The 15,312-nt window shown below is 41.6% G+C and overlaps 1 protein-coding gene and 1 long non-coding RNA gene across 2 annotated transcripts in view; one reads left to right on the top strand and one right to left on the bottom strand.

Annotated features, from left to right (window-relative positions):
* The window catches only part of LOC119911370 (G-protein coupled receptor 4-like), a 110,341-nt gene that overhangs the window by 69,212 nt on the left and 25,817 nt on the right, over positions 1-15,312 (top strand). The window lies entirely within an intron of this gene.
* Positions 3,063-8,315, bottom strand: LOC119911436. The gene is made up of 3 exons (XR_005445862.1): positions 8,185-8,315; positions 4,480-4,692; positions 3,063-3,121 (listed from the first exon to the last, which is right to left on the bottom strand). It is a non-coding gene; the product is annotated as an uncharacterized LOC119911436 (long non-coding RNA).

Genomic DNA, 15,312 nt, shown 5'->3' with positions numbered 1-15,312 from the left:
ACCTGCCTGCGCCTTGCACCTACATCCGTTTTGGGGGAACGTGCCTGGATATGTTCACAGGAACCTTGGGGCTAGTGGTCGGTGGTGGTTGATGTGGCACGCGGCATCCTGCGCATCAACCTCTTGTCATTCTGGAGCCTCCACTCCACATTTCCACTGTGTCTTTGTTCCCCAGCTCAGGTGAGTCTTGCCCGGCTTTGTCCACATCGCAGACGACCTCTTCAACCTTGCTACAGTTCAGTACTGCAAAGGTCTCACTGCCCTGGACCTCAGGGATGGAGCCACCCTGCGTCACTGTGAAGAGCTGTTGGATGTCACAAAAGCTGAGCTAGCTAACCTCTATGTTCCCTGTTCCTCCTGGGAGTCAGTTGGCTAGTTTCCTAGAAACTGAGCTGATTATCAAACTGAGACTGTGTTGCCTGGAGCTGCAGAGGTGGCTTCTGATAGCATCCAGTTACATCCAGTCAGTGGTCCGACCGACACCTGCTCCTGGTTCCTTGTTTCCTGTTTAGCTTCCTGAGGTCACTGTTCACCAGCACCGCAGTCCCATCTCTGGTTCCCAGTTCCACTGTCCCGACAGGGTCTCCAGTTTGTCTGTCCAGTTGCCTGCCCAGTCGTTGGTAGCTAGTAGTCGGTCGCTGTCCGGTCACAAGTCCTTTGCCTGGCTGTCCAGTTGCCTGCCCAGTCGTTGGTAGCTAGTAGTTGGTTGCGTCCGGTCACAAGTCCTTTGCCTGGCAGTCCCATCACTGGTCCACAGCTTTGCAGCCTTGTTTCTGGTTCCCTGTTCTACTGCTTCACTGCTGGCCTTCAGAGGCCGCCAGCTTCCTGCTTGGTCTCTAGTGGGTCTCCGTCCTCGTTACGGCCTTCAGATGGGTTCCGGCCCGATAGCCAGTATCCTACCCGACTACTCTGGAGAAGTCTCGCCCTCAATGCCAGCCTCCAGAGGTATCCAGTCCTTGTCCCAGGCCTCTGGCCTGCCCTGCTGAGGGTTTCTGCCCTTGCTTTTGGCCTCCTGGTCGACCCCATAACCTGGCCGTCCCTCCTTCTCAGCCTGACAGCATTCAGGTCAACCACCACAACTGTCGAGCTCCTCTGTCCTGCCTTCAGGTTTTCTGCCCCAGCACTGGGTTGCACCGACTATGTGTAAGTTCAAACTTAGCCTAGTTTAACTTTATGTGCTAACGTTTTAAGGGTTGCACCAGCTGAAATATGTCCAACGTAGACAAAGTTACAACTTAAATATTACACCTAGCCCTTAATAGGTGTAAAGTCCTCCATAAAAAAACGTTGAGCGGTTGTCATGGCGCATCGTTTTGAAAGGGGGATAACTTGAGGAGCAAATTATGCAGGCTGTTTTGCGTAAGCAACGCGTTCTCAGTGATAGATTACCCTTTGGACATTTATGATGATATTGATTTGTACTCACGCTTTGGTTTTCCATGCACGGAGATACTGAGGATTACCGACCTGCTAGCAGTTGACTTGCAACACGACACGGACAGAAACGGTGCCTCAGTCCTTCCCTACAAGTGTGTCTGGGACTGAGATATTTTGCTACAGGATTTCATTTCAAAACTTGGTTGGTGATTCAAATCAAGTGCATAAATCTACTGTGTGTAGAACAATAAGAGCAGTTTCACTATCACTATGTCAGCACTTTAATGACGTTAAAAAAAAAAGTTTCCAACTCAACCTGAGCAACAAAATATGACCTGTCAGAAGCTCTACCAGATTTCCCGACATACTTGGCTGCATAGATGGCCCACATCAGAATCAAGGGACCCAAAATACATGAGAATGACTCTGTAAACAGGAAGGGATACCACTCAATCAACTCTCAGATTGTATGTGATGCCGACCTTGTTATTACCAATGCTGTAATCAAATGGCCTGGGGCAAAGCATGACAGCTTCATCCTCAAGCAGTCTAGCCTTTGGAGAGACTTTGAGGCAGCAAGTTACCCCGGGAGGTTTCTTGGAGACTCAGGGTATCCACTGAGAAAATGGCTCATGACCCCATACCTAAACCCAACAAGTGTCAGTGAGCAGCGCTACAATTCAGTGTTACAATAAGTAACATGCACAATGACGACAGGTAGCCTTCCCTAGCCTATTCGTGCCGCAGCTAATATCTGTCTTACTTTGGTCATATAGGCGTCCTAATGGAGCCTGACAGAGCTGTAGCTGGTGCCTGCGTTGTCCTTCACAACCTGGCAATGATGTGGAAAGTACCGTTGATGGAGGAAGGAAATGCAAACGATGGGGCTGACATTCCTTTCGGCAACGAGGACCCAGTACCGACTGAGGCTGCCACTGTCCCGGCCTACCTTACTGCTTCCTATTTTGGATGAGCTGCTAATCAAACGTCTCAAAAACATAAACAAAATTAGCTACTGCAATAAGTTTATTTAGCAGGTTTTCTTTATATACAACACAACAACAACAATAACAATAACAACACAATCATCCAAAATGTTGAAATATTAAACTGTAAATAGTCTAAATAACAAATAAATAACACATTTCAAAAATCTAATATGAATAATAATAATAATATATTATAAATTATATTATATTATATATATATATATTTATTATATTGATATATTTATAAATATTTATAAATGAATTTGGAACTCGGAATGGTTTATTTTTCATTCTTTATCTCTGCATGTTTAGACCAAATTCATAATAGTAAAATAGATTAGTTATTCCTTACATTTTTTGCTGTCTAAAATAGCCTAATAGTGACAGTGTGACAGAGGAGTTGACTGTTTGCTATGGCTCATGTGAAAGTGTGATGTGTATCCTGTGCTTTAAGATCTTCTTATTAATATTTTAATGTTTAACTTAATTTTTTCAAGCTCAATTTTTCTTTTTGCTTTAAACTTTAGTGTTTTCTGTGCGAGCTTCTCAATTTCAGCTGTATATAGTTGACATCTCAGTGTGTTCACATCCTCTTCTGTGCCAGGAGCAGGAAGCCTTCTGCTGCCTTTAGCGCGCTTAGCTGGTGGTGGATGGCTGCTGGACTGAGACGACTGTGTAGGTTGTTTTGGTCACATCTGATCCAGTAAAGGTGGGCTCTGGCGGTTGGAGGGATGCTGGTTCAAGCAGACATGCTTCTGCAGATGGGGGGAGAAGTTGTTCAGCTGTATGAGAGGGGGCTGGTGCTGCTGCTGGTGGGAGAGATGTAACTGAAACCAGCGCTGCGCTTCGTTTGCTGGTCCACTCTCAACCCCACCGAAAATGCCAATCAATGAGGGGGAGTCCTCTCACAACTAACACTAGCGCTGAGTATGGCCCCATGTCTGGCTTTGGTCCACCTCCTGTTGGGACATTTCGTGGAAAGTCCCAAAGGCTTGCATTTTTAGGTCGCTCAGCTTCTTCCTCCATCTTTTACCTCCCTGTGCTCCACACCATTTGCATTTATGGTGTCCGTTATATCCTCCCATATTTGTTGTTTCCGTTTATTTGTTACAAAGTTGTTAAATTTCGATTCCAATGAGTCTTTGTTTTGTTTATATTTTGATAGCAGGATCATGATTTCTTCATGTGTAAAGTTTTTTTTTCTTGCTCTACGGTCAGAAATGGTCAAATCCCTGAAACAGTACACCAACATTAACTTAATGTCAGCATATCATTACAGTAGCTAGGCTAACTAAACTTGACATTAGACACTAACATTATAGTGTTGGCAAGCAAATATATGGGTCACATAACTCTATAACTAACAACTAGGTCTACTAATTTATAACAGTTTGCTTGTGGTTTATTGTTATGTGTTCGTTATAATGTTACAATTTCATCTGTCCGTTGTAGGCTATGTTACCGTTCGTTCGGTATAGGTACCGTTATTACGCCTATGTTGTAGTAAACGGTTTACCACTTGATGTCACTGTTGGACTGTATATTAAGGTTTCAGAGTTATCACCTAATCATAATCCTTTGTCCTTGTTTACGTACCTTATTGTTGGTGTTTGGTGATTAACAGCTATTTTAGCCGTTAGCCTCTTCAGTATTGGAAAAAGTTGAAAGAGAGAGAGACAAACGGGCGAAAAAAACTTAATAGATGCTCTAGAATAGTGCTGTTCACTGATTGGCCATGGGATGCGTAAATGTCATTTTCTGCGACATGTTTTGATTAGTATGGACTTTACGGCAGAGTAGCTAAGATGAACCTTACGTCTCGGTGGTGCAACCAAACATCGACACAACTTAAGTCTCAAACTAACTAGTTTCAACGTATTGTTCAGTGTGGACTTAAGGTAGAACTTACGTATTGCTGGTGCAGGCTGCTGGATTTTGAATGATGAATTGAGAATCATCCAAGTCTGCATCGTGATGCATCTAAGAATGAATTATTTTCCAGACCCCTACCTGTCAACTAGCCCCCAAACCAGATCCAGATCCTTTACAGACAGACTGTAGGACAGACACACCACACAGACAGGAAATAAAAATCTCAGTAGAATGTACATACCATAGAATAAAGAGAATAGATGGCCACCAGGGTCAGAGGAAGGCCGACAGCAAGGACTATGCATGTCACTACGTATTGGATGAGACGAAGTTTTTTGAGATACTCATAGTGCTCATTGTTATTCTGGTAGTTGAAGGTGGTGCTGCTGTAATCGTAGCTTTGGTCCTGTGAGCTGCTGTTAATGTGGAGACCTTCCATTCTTCAGAGTGAAACCTGTTTGAGAGATCAGGTTATTAAAGGGAGCAGGTTTTTAATATCTACCTAACATTGTTCAGTGACATCACTAAAGCTGTGAGGTGAAGTTCACACAAACACAGTGTAACCTATATTTACCCACAATCATATCAAATCACAAACTGCTGTCTTTCACTTTCTATCATCATTCCTCAACATTTGTCACATTTAACTTTTATTTAATGAAATAAGAAAAGAAGAACAAATATCTGTACGTGCTGATGTGAGGTCGTTACTGCAGCCACAGAACATCGTCCAGCTGTTTCACTAATTAATGTTTAATGTTAATGCTCATTGGTTTAGGACATCCTGCCTGTCTCCTGTACTCGATGCCCCTCTGCCCTCTGAGTTTGGATCAGGAGGTTTACATGATGATTAATCCACTTGACAGGGGACAGACTGTGCACTCTTCCTTGTTGGTGTTTGTTCTGACATTATTTCTGGAACAAACACTTGATGCATATTGTTGGGATCACAGGGACCTCACAGATGAAGTCACTCAGCTCTCAGCTACGATTGGCCGGTGACCTGTGACCTATGATGTCACCTCATTAATAAAAACTCCAACGCAGCGTCGGTGTCTTCGCTTCTCTGCTGGATGTGACGGCTGAAGCCGCCAACCTGACGGCGCAGCGGCCTCCCAGCGTGGCCCGCTTGGAGCAGAACATAAAGTCCTGCTATAGATCCCTGCCACCAGCTGAGTTAGCCAAGCTGCTAACTCTGAGGAGAACAGACGAAGGGCCAGACCCTCTCATCTGGACGATCCGAACACGACAGAGCAAAAGACTGAACGGACCTGCCGGCTAACAACTAGCAAGACAACCCAATGTCTTCCTCTATGGATCGCTAACGTAACTGGGATTATACAGCTTCACAGAGCTGAACTGTTGGAGCATTAAAGCCTTTAGATCACACAGCGGGAAATTTAATGTGAATTAGATCAGATTAATTCTCTGGGAGGAGTTTGTTAAAGTATGGAGTTTTTTGTAAGCCTGGACCTGATATATCTGCCACAACCATTTAGCACATTCTGGTGAAACGTGGTCCGGGGGCTGCTTTTTAGGGGGCGCCCATCCATGAAAACCATGTGACACGTACATTTCCACAACGTTTACATTTTGTGCAAAGTTTGAGTTGTTGAGCTTGTTTCATGCTCGGGCCCTAATTAATTAATTAAGGTAAATACTTTTTCATAATGTTATAATATCATCAAACTTTATCATACTAGGATCAAACTATTCTTTAACATTAAAGCAGGTTAATCACATCAAATTACTTAAACTAAATAATTCTAAACCAGTTAAGAGTGTTCAGAACAGGAGGAAATCTGAGGTTTTTGCTCACAGGGATTTCTTCTAAATACTTTAACCTGGTTTTTTTAAGCTTTGGCCATGTTTAACATGAACATCCAACATTATAACATTGTAGATAAGTCATAAAATGTGGAAGCATAAGCAGTCTCCTTTACATTATATTACATTTACAACATATATTTGTCACATGTAATACATTTCACAAATTTTATAGAACTGATTTCATCACAACCAACAAACCCTATCTCTGCTGGCAGGAGTCTCACTTCCTGTTAGTCTTCCATGGAAGGTTCCTGGTTAGGCCACAAACTGCTGTGTGTCAGACTTTCCATCATTCGTCATCTATTCTTCTAAATAGGGAACATCCTCTTCTTTTCTTAAGCTTTACTCCAGGACAAGGCTCAGTCCCCCCTGCACAGGGCAGCAGCCTGCTTTTGCTGCTTTGTTACTCAGTTTCAAGACACCTCTAATATCTCAGAGACACTTTAGCTTCTTGTAGTTTAACTCAATAAAAAAACATGGCACCATCTACCAGCCAGTTACTGGTAAAATATGCAAATGTCTGCTAGATTACTTCATCAGCAGCTAAAAACAATGGTAATCTACTGAGTGGTAGACTTTGAGCGTTTACTGGCTGGTGGACAAAACAGTTCATTTAGCACCCTGCCTGTGTACAGACAGGAGAACCAACTACTGTTTTTTCTCCAGCCACGCTGTCGCACGCGCATACGAGTAGGAGCCATTATACATTCCCCCCCACTTTTCTCCGGCTATTTCGTAGTTGGCTCATAACCGAGGTGGTTTACTATGAGTGACTAGTGAATCAGTCACACTCTCCGCATCTGAATTAGCCTAAATAAAGGGTTGAAATGCGGACAAAAATCATGCAGCCTATAGAAAACATGCGACAGAAGGCAAAGCTAAGTTAAGGGAGAAAAAGAAGAGTTTGCTCCAAAGTGCCTCAATATTAGGCTACAGGCTTTTCTTTTGTGCTGCTGTTACTTATAGCCTACCTGAAGACAGTACTGAGGACGTCTGCAGCAGGGTGGGTAGTGACTTGTTACAAGTAGCCTAATGCAAATTAGCAAAATGACTAAATAAAGTCAGTACTCCAGTATTTTCTTTAGGCCAGTAATCTACATTTAATTTTGCTCTGCAGAGCAAACGTAGACTTCACACTGTAACATCTAAGTCTGATGATCACTGGATTGATTCTGATATATTATCAGTTTCCTGTTGTTGAAAAGAGCATCGCTTTCTTTTGATGGATGTTCGCCTGTTTCTTTTCACCTCATCATCATCAGTTACTATGTGTTTTATAGCGCTGTCCGACGTGAGTCCATAAACAGAAGCTCGCCGGTGAAACTAATCTTGGCTTTCACTCAGCAGCTACCAGCTGTTATTTATTCAGGAAACAATCATTTTGAGATGCACAGAGAGAGCAAGAGAAAGTCTGGGTGGATAAAACAGTCCTGTTGGGCTTTACGCATGACGCACAGCTTCCTTGATGCAGGCTTACCTGCTTCAACAACGAGCTCCCGAGTTTCTGCCACAATAATTATCTGTGTTGTAAAGATTATTTAGATGCTTTAGGAATAATCAGATTGTATTGGCTGCCTGTGTTATTGCAAAGCAAGCGGCTTGGTTGGTTATATGTCCATAATAAAAGATACAGGCAACAATAGTGGCTGGGCAGCAAAGTGATCTGATCAATACGTTCATAGAGATTTATAAAGGAAAATGAATGTTTTAAACTTGCCAAATTACAGTAATAAAGAAGCAAAGCAAACTGCATTCCCTTGAAAAATAACCATGGTGCACAGCAGATGAAATACATATTTAAATATATAGTAGATTGAGTAATTGTACTTTTTCTTGAGTGAAGATTGTTAGTACTCTACCAGCCTAGTACTCTACTTTATGTTCAGATCCTCCACAGGACAGAGAGAGGCCCCTGATAACAAGCTAGTTTCAATATCAGGTTCTGGCCTACCTCAGTATCAGAAGTCTAACTCCAGACTTTCCTTGCCGTCCCCCGTTTCTCATCAGGGAGTAGAGTATTCAAACACAACCTGGAACGAGTTCCTAGACTCCAGATCTAGAGAATAAGACCAGTGTGGCCCTCGGCTCAGTGTGTGGCAGTGTGGAAGAACCTTACCTTGCAGCAGGAGGAGGAGGAGAGGAAAAATAATCTTTGAGATTCTTTACTCAAAGTGTCTTTTATTAAAGTACAATCAGCAAAAAAGAAAAGAACAGAGCAAAACAGCGTCGACCGGAGTTCTGCTTTTTCAAAATACCAGAAACTGCAACTTCTATACAGACACAGACAGGATGTGACAGAACAGCTCATGATGTATATTTGCTGATTGGTTGATCTCTAATGTCCATGGAAATGAGTCACCTGTAAGAGGTCTGTTATTCATATCACACCAAATATGGTACACATGAACACAGAAAATATCCGCCCGCCTGTTTCTGCAAATGCATTCTCCTCACTTCTCTTAAAGTTAAAAAATGTCAATGATAAAGGAAATACAGTAAATATTATATTAAAATGGTAAAATCATGTAGTTGAGCAGGCTAAACAGACGGAATTACTTAATTAAAGCAAGGTCAATCACATAAAACTGCTAAAATAAGTAATAGCAGTACTTTATACTGATACTGTTTGTCAAGTAAAGTACATTAAAAAATTGTTGGTAATTCAGCATCCTTAATCACTTATTATTTGTCATACTTGTTACATTCTTAAAACATCAAATACATTTCACACATTTTCTAGAGCTGATTTCATCATAACCAACAAACATCACCCTGTGGTCTCTGCTGGCAGGAGGCTGACTTCCCGTCAGTCTTCAGTGGAAGTCTCCTGGTTAGGCCACAAACTGATGTGTGTCAGACTTTACATCATGCCTTTAAACCAAAAGTCATCTTCTATCATTTAAATATATTTTCGCTACTCTTGACAACCCAGCTATATGCTAACTTTGAACAGGTTTGAGCAGAGGTGTTCACGAGAGAGAGAGAGGGCGACTGAACTCTTGGTCAGCTTGGTCATGCTAAACATTCATGGCAGAGAGAGAGAGAGAGAGAGAGAGAGATCTCATCTTATGGAAACAGCTTTCTGCCACTACATATCAAAGTTTCCTCCTCACTAGAGGAAGAGGTGGCCAGGCTGGACCCTGATCCTTCTCACAGGAGGTGTTACAATAAGTATCACAGCAGAAAGTAAACTCAACATGTCTTTATTCCCCTGCAGCAAAGTCGCAGACATCAGCCCAAGGATCGGTACGTAGATGTCACCGTCACAGGAAGCACTTCTGCTGCACGTACAGGTCCATGTGTGGCGGTGGCGTCACTTACTGAGCCTTCAGAAATACTTGGGAAAATGTAACGTGTGGAAGCTACCGCACTACTTGGCCAATAAAAGAGCTTCGTTACTGAAAAGCTGGTCCAATTTCTTGTAGTAAGTATACTGTGATTTTTCCCTCCCAGCCTCATACTCACCCATCCCAGAGCGACGTCCCATGACGTCTCTCACTAACACAGAGTTTTCATGTCCATACAATAGAGAGCATTCTGAAGGACTGCTCAGGCTGTGTGTTATATCAGTAAATGTGTTTTTTTAGCTGAAGTATCTTTTGGTCAATGCAGATCGGTTTTCTCTACATTTACATTGCTTTGCATGCTTTCTTATTGTGCCAAAAAAACTTTCTCATACGACTCAAGTTTGGTATTGAACATTTTTAACAAATGCTTTCAAAAAGTGTTGTGGTCCCTAGCGTCCCCAGTGTAAAAGACACCTCTGCAGGTGGGAGAATAGATTTTTCTCATTTTCTGATGTTTAGTGTTAATCACCGTCTAACTCAGCCAGTTAGGAGCAGCATGAAGCCTTAGATGTAACATGAATCTGGTCCCTGGAGCACAGGTTTGATCAGCTGGCAAGTTTCAATGCACATTTAAGAGTGCACGTTGCAACTATTATTAACAATAATGGAGAGCTGAGGCTCAGTAGCAGAAATAGCATTTGTGCAGTTCTATCACCGACACTCTACTTCTACTACTGTAGACACACACACCACATTAACGTTAGTGAAGTCAACTAATAATAGATGCGATTCAATAGACTGACAGTGCTGTTAAGTTCCGTAAAGGTTTCTGTTACGTTCACTCACCAGGTAATGGTACGACAGCGTGTCATCATGTCATCTGCTGCAGCTGCAGGGTCACCAAAACACTGAAAGAGTGGAGTTTGAGTTTGCTTGTGTTTCACATCTCCTTCACTGAGTCACGTTAGTTCATGTCAAACTGGCGCAGAGTGACCGCCACACTTTTCGTTTTGGGAGATTTTTTTTATTAATAAACTTTATTGGAATTCAATTTACAAACAGTCAGACATTCCAGCTTATAAACACAATATAGAGGCGGTGATATAGAAGGAACAATTGTAGACAAAAGATGATTCTAAGTTTCTTGGTCTGTTTTACAAAAGGTGAAATTTTTATCAACAAGCATGAATTTCAAGATAAACATGTTAGTTGGATACGTATTGTGCAAAATTGTCAAATGCAATTCTCTGACTTTGTAATGCAGAATCTAAAGTCATGCCTTGCACCAATTAAAGAGAAAATTTCAGAAGAAATTGCCACAAGGAGTTATTTTCTTTAAATTTAAAAAGCATTTTCTAACATGTGTGTTTGCTGCTCAAAATATCAATATTATTTATATAAAGATTACATGTCAAACTGCTTTTCATTAGCTTGGATAAACCATTAGGGTTAGATTTAAAGACTGAGCTATATTCTCTGAATGTTATTGGGAATGAATTAATTGACCACATGTTGAATCGTGGACGCTGAGGGAGAGAGCAGGGTAAACAAGTTTAGTCAGGAGGATTCTGCCCAGTGTTGAAATGTTTATTTGAAGCCATAAGTTCACTTCTGTTTTAGTCTTCTTCAATTTGGGAGAGAAGTTAAGTTGCTGACGTTCCATGTGGTCCTTGTAGGTATGAGTCCCTAGATATTTTACACATTTCCTGACAGATATATTAAACAATTGCTTTTCATCAGTCTGATACAAACATAGAATTTCACAAATAAGATTTGTTAAGTGTTAATCCGGAAGCAAAAAGAGCTGCATCATCAGTTAACTGGGTCAGTCTCATTTCCTTTAATAATGGGATTATGTTGAATATGTAAGGAGAGTAATTCAACCACCAGCAGGAACAAAAAAGGTGAAAAAGGACAGCCCTGGTACACTGATCTGAGTACAGGAAATCTTTTTATGGTATTTTGGTACAAAATAACACAACTGTGGATATTTTCATAAAACATTTCAACAATAGATCTTGTTATTAAGTTTTCAATTAGAGTTTGGTCCAAAATCAAATGTTTGGAGCTTTGAATAGGAAGTAGTGGTCTCCAGTATCAAATGCGTTATAGAAATCCTGAAATACAATCAGTGCGTCGGTGTTGATGTTATCAGAATAATAATAATAATAATAATCTTTATTTGTAGAGCACTTTTCAAAAACAAGTTACAAAGTGCTTTAACAAGTGTAAAGAAAAAAATACCCAAGAGACAATAATACAGAAACAATACAAAATAAAAGCATGAAAACATTGAAAAGACTAAAATACATGTTTAAGATAAATATAAAATTAGATATACAATATAAAATACAATCAAATAAAAGGGATAAAATAAAGTCGAATAAGATCGGGAAAGGCTCTCCTATAAAAGTATGTTTTAAGAAGGGACTTGAAAGAGTTCACTGACTCAGCCGACCTGATTTCCTCGGGCAGGCTGTTCCAGAGCCTCGGGGCCCTGACAGCAACGCTCTGTCCCCTTTAGTTTTCAGTCGAGACTCTGGAACAGACAACAGACCTCTGCCCGAGGATCTCAAGGTACGTGCTGGTGCGTATAGGACTAAAAGTTCAGAAATATAACAAGGCGAGAGGCCATGAAGAGCTTTAAAAGTGATCAGTCAATTCTAAAACATACTGGGAGCCAGTGTAATGAAGCTAAAATAGGAGTAATGTGGTCATACTGTATTTCTTTGTTCTGGTTAAAAGCCTGGCAGCTGAGTTCTGGACAGTCTGGAGTCGATCAATAGATTTTTGGGTTAAACAGGTGAAAAGGCTGTTGCAATAATCCAGGCGTGATGAGATGAAGGCGTGTAAAATGGTCTCGATGTCCTTAAAAGTTAACATAGATCGAATTTTTGCTATATTTCTAAGTTGATAGAAACATGACTGAACAAGCTTTGTGGTGTGCTGCTCGAAATTTAAATTACTATCAAACCAAACACCAAGGTTCTTTGCCACAGGCTTAATGTGATTTACTAGGGAACCAGCAGATGGCAGTATTTGATTTGCCATCTGCTGAGACCCGATGACCAGGATTTCTGTTTTGTCTGAGTTCAGCTGGAGGAAATTATTTGACATCCATTTTTTAACTTCACAAAGGCAGTTGTTAAGTGAACTCAGCATTCCAGGGTCTGTGGATCTGACGGGCAAGTATATTTGTGTGTCATCAGCATAAATATGAAAAGAAATGCCATGTTTATGGATAATATGTCCAAGGGGAAGCAGATACAAGGAAAACAAAATGGGTCCTAAGACCGACCCCTGAGGCACACCATATTTAACTGGACAGAACGAAGAGACATAGTTGTTTACAGACGCAAAACTTCCTATTTGACAGGTAGGATGAAAACCATTCTAGGGCAGTACCAGAGATCCCCACCCAGTGCCTCAGTCTGTCTAACATGATGTTGTGATCAATGGTGTCAAAAGCAGCGCTAAGGTCCAGGAGTACCAGGACTGAGCACATGCCTTCATCAGCAGACATTAAAAGGTCATTGGTGACTTTAAGCAGGGCAGTCTCAGTGCTGTGGTACTTCCTGAAACCAAACTGAAACTTTTCAAATAATTTGTTATTTTCCAGTACAGTGAGCAGCTGTTTGGACACAATTCTTTCTAGAATCTTTGCAATAAAAGGCAGTTTTGAGATTGGTCTAAAATTATGTGGGAGGGAGGGATCTAAACCAGGTTTCTTTAAAAGTGGGTTCACGCAAGCCGTTTTAAAATAATCAGGGACACAACCAGTAGATAGAGCTGTTAAAAACAGAGATCAAATGGGGCCCAACAGAATCTATTACTTTCAGTAAAAACTTTGTAGGTATTACATCAAGTGGGCTGGAGGACACTCTCATTTGTGATACTGTTTTTAAAAGCTCAGATAAGTCGATGGGATGAAACTGGTTAAAACTCTCTTGTTGCTGGTGAGGAACCTCTGAGTAAGAGGCCACGGGGGTAATGGAGGCTCTGATTGACACCCACATTATTGGTAAAATAAGATAAAAACAATTCACAGTCATCATTACTTCCAGCTGAGGCACAAGGAGGGGTTGGGTTTACCAGCTGATGCACAGTCTTAAACAGAAACCTGGAATTGTGTTTATGTGTAGTTCAGAAAAATAGTGTGTTCTCGCATCCTTTTAACATGTTATTGTAGTTAATTAATAAATCCTTCAGACTGAGGTAATGGACTTGGAGACTGGATTTTTTCCATCTGTGCTCTGCTTTCCTGCATTCCCTTTTTAGGCTGCGAATGCTGTCATTTATCCAGGGTTGCTTACTAGCTTTAGACGTAGGCCTAACCTTTAGAGGAGCAGTAATATTTAGTGACGACAAGCAGATATGATTGAAGTGATCGACCAGACTGTTGGTGGTGGAATCAGACAGGTGTTGACTTTGGCTCTGAAAGAATGCGCAAAACTTTGAAACACTTTGTTCATTAAAGATGCGAGAACACGGAGCTTGGTGAGGCGGCATGAGTAACAGGCGAATCGCAGCTAAAAACAATACATCTGTGGTCAGATATGGTCATGTCCACTAATTCCACAGAGGAAATGCTGACACCCAGGGTAAAAACCAAGTCCAGTGTATGACCACGGTTATGTGTTTGCCCTTTGACATGTTGTTTGCAAGTTAAAAGAAGTGGCCATATTTAAAAAGTCAGTTGCATTAACATTGTTGGGGTCATCAACATGAATATTAAAATTGCCACAAAGAACAATTCTGTCATAATTTAAAACCAGAGTAGATAAAAATTCAGGAAGTTCTGATAAAAATCCTCCAGGCGGTTTTGGGGGGCGATCAATTATAACAAATATGATAGGTTGCAGCCCTCCAACTTTAAGAGTGAGAACTTCAAAGGAGTTAAATTCATCACAGTGTACTTGATGACATTTTAAATTTTTCCTATACACGCTCACTAGCCCACCACCACGACCACTGACCCTCGGTTGACTAAAACAATCATATTGAGGCGGACACAGTTCAGCTAGCTGGCTATAGTCATTCATTTGCAACCAGGATTCAGTTAAAAACATAAAATCTAGATTTGCAGACAAGATAAAATCATTTAAGATAAAAGTCTTACTTGAAAGTGATCTCACATTGAAGAGAGCCATTTTAAATGAGTTTGTTCTGGGTGCTGGAGTTGGTGCAGTTGTCCTAATCCTTAAGAGATTACTAATATTTCTGTGTGGGATGTGCACATTTCGGTTTACTGGTCTATGCGTGATGATGACAGGAATAGAAGTCTGTGGAACAGCGCTGGGAGCAGACGGCTTTACATGCCAGCAGGTGGAGACAGTTGTTTGTGGCAGTGAGGCAGAGATCTGTTCAGTGAGCGGTGGTGGGTCCAGGTGTGCTGCATGAATGATTAGTCATTCACGTAAGTCATGTGTGGACCGCACCACGTTCTGTATGTGAGCAACATTTCTGAGCCCCGTTTGTTTGAGTGAAGTCCGTCTGTCTTAAAAAGAGACATTCTTTGCCAGAAAATATTAAAATTATCCACATAAAACACATGGTGAGCCCTGCAGGCGGACTGGAGCCAGTCGTGGAGGCCAAGGAGTCTACTGAAGCGGCCAGCACCGCGACCGACTGTGGGAATGGGACCAGAGATAAAAACTGACTTTCCACACTGCTTTAAAAAGTTAAAAAGAGGGTTAGCTCAGACTGCTGAAGAGCTGTGTCATTTGTTCCCACATGGACTATCACTCTTGTGATGGAGGACGGGAGCGACGGCATCAGGTCCTGGAGTTTTTTTAAAATGTCAGCCGTGGTGGCACCGGGGAAGCAGTGAGTGGTAGCGTTAAAGAAACGGATGTTTCTGGTTATGGAGTCACCAATTATTAGTGTGGTTGGGGAGAAAAGGGGACGAGGAGATGCCGGTTGTGGGGTTCCAGAGCAGGACTGAGCAGAATCTGCTT

The sequence above is a fragment of the Micropterus salmoides genome, unplaced genomic scaffold (assembly GCF_014851395.1).
Source record: "Micropterus salmoides isolate LMB-PRFRI ecotype aquatic unplaced genomic scaffold, ASM1485139v1 Ms_hic_scaffold_2, whole genome shotgun sequence".
NCBI lineage: Eukaryota > Metazoa > Chordata > Actinopteri > Centrarchiformes > Centrarchidae > Micropterus > Micropterus salmoides.
The sequence above is the reverse complement of the archived record's forward strand: the minus strand, read 5'-3'. Positions and strand labels throughout refer to the sequence as shown.